Below are 2,391 nucleotides of genomic sequence, written 5' to 3' on the forward strand. Positions count from 1 at the left end.
CACGCCGGGAAAAGTAGTCCGCTGCTCCGGATCAGGTGGCTGGGAAGGGAGAGCGAGAGCGCCTGTCAGTCTCAGCCGGGGCCAGGCTGCTGCGTCCTTGAGCTGCAAGCAGGAATTGCACCGGTGCGGTGCAGCAGCCACACAGGTGCAGGTGCCCCGAGGCCGCCCCTTAAACGCTCCGCAGCGTCGCAAAAGGTTTATGGTCAGACTCAGGAGTGAGCGGTTAGATTCGAACCCGGATCCGAGCCTTCTCCCGCACTCTCAACTGATCCACGCCGAGTGGCGTGTTATAGATGAGGGGTTGGTGGTTTTCCCCCTGGAACGAGTGAAAAATAAAGCTTTCTTGTGTTCCAGGGAACGTGGTTCTTTTGTCGGGGGCTGGAAGGGGCAGCCAGGCTAGGGGCGCTATATTATGCATGAGGTGCCGGAAATGTATTAATGCAATTAATTAATCAAGCTCTTGCAACATTTAGGTCTGGCAAGTATCAAGCGTTTTCTCAGAAGTAAACCCTGCTGCAGCTGGAATAGTCGGTTAAGACTCTAACTCTTAATCTCAGGCTCATTTCACAAAAGATCCCTGCATTGTCGAGGTTGGACTAGATGATCCTCGTGGTCTCTTCCAGTTCTACAATTACAGTATATCATTTTATTGAGTGGGACTTGCTTCAAAGTGAGTGTGCATCACACCCAAAAATGCACCACATGTGGGGCTGCCTTTGCACAAAGGGTATGGGGGGCAGGCAGAGGCCAGGGCCCAGGAGGGGCCAACAGTTCCTGCAGGGCAGTTGCAGGCTGTGCTTGTTGCCCCTTCCCCCCCCCTCCTGTTCTTCCACAGCTGAATCACTTCCTATGAAGCTTCTCAAAGCAACATCACAATGCAAAACATAGAGATCACATATATAATGACTGTTCAAACGACGACATATACACAAACAGTTTCAAATCCAATACAAATATTGACCACGACAAAAATCTCAACTTAGAACTAGGCTTGTTGGAAGAAGGTGCTGATCAACCATTCAGTGGTTTCAGTTTAAAAGTATTGGTTTTGGCCAGTAAAACCCCAAACTGGGTGCACAGAGATCCAGCATCTGGGACTCGTTTTGCTTTTATGAGGAAGCTGGAGACCATCACTTGCATCCAGCTGCTGCAGAGTCAGCTACAAAATGGTGAATCTAGGAGGGGAGCCGATTACCTGCTGCAGGTATCCCACATGCTGTGCAATGCGATGGCACCCACATATTCAAATGCAAACCTGTTATTCTTTATATTTCCTATTTTTATATTCCACTTTTCCAGCAGGGAGCTTGAGACAATGTAAATGGATCCCCCTTTTTTCCTCCACAACAGCTCTGTGAGGCACATCTACATACAACTAAGACTAAACCTGCCATCCTAACCCTGGCAGTACACCCCATGGAATTGCATAGGACTTCCTTCTGAATCGATGTGGCTAAGACTGCCCTGCATGTTACTGCAGATCAGAAATTCTAGCAGCCTATATTTTTAAAGTAGGTGGTTAGAATATTGCAGTATGTATTTGTAGATTTCTGTGAGTTGCCTTGCGTGGTTTTTAAGAAAGGCTGCTAAAGCATTTGATGAGGAGTATGACGACCCACAACAACCCTTGTTGCTATTGATGGGAGAGGTGAAGTCAAAAACACTTTTGGGCCTACTGCAAACTGTTCAGCAACCTTCAAGCTGACCTTGGTTCCCCTTTTCCTGCTCACTCTTGCCCCAAAAGGCCTTGGCCCGGGGGATCTGAAGGAGTGTCTCTTTGTGTGTGAGCCTGCCTATGTATGCTAAGGTTGCCTGGAAGGGCCCTGGCCCACCTTTGGGGGTTCTGCAAGTGACCATAGGGGACAGGGCCTTTTCTGTGGTGGTGCCCTGATTTTCATGTTCATCACTGTTATTAATTAAAGTCCAAGGAATAGCCTCAAGCAAGCTTGCCTGGCCCCTTCTTTAATACCTTTCAGGCATGAAGTAAAGAAACTACTCAGAGGAAATGGGGGAGATATAAATGTAATTCAATTCATATATACGGTAGTGTGTTGCTGTTAGCATTTTGGCTGCAATTCTACATTCACGCTTACCGAGTTAAGCAGACTGCTGCGCACTACGCGGTACACTACGGTACCTTGAGCGCTCTCGCCGTTAAGTGCGCATGCCCAGAAGTCAACTTCCCCTTCATCTTGAGATCCTTCTATATTTTCTTCTCCATCTCCTGAGTGACAGAGTGAGAGCGCGAACAAGTGCGCGTTCTGCATTTGCGCATGCGCCTTGCTACCTCCACGCCCCCTTTCATCTGTGGCTCGATGAGGTCACAAAGGAGAGAGAGAGAGAGAAAGCGTCTTTGTCACGTGGTGAAGGATTGCGCCTGCGTCTTGCGGG

This window comes from Zootoca vivipara, chromosome 9 (genome assembly GCF_963506605.1).
Source record: "Zootoca vivipara chromosome 9, rZooViv1.1, whole genome shotgun sequence".
NCBI classification, from domain to species: Eukaryota; Metazoa; Chordata; class Lepidosauria; order Squamata; family Lacertidae; genus Zootoca; species Zootoca vivipara.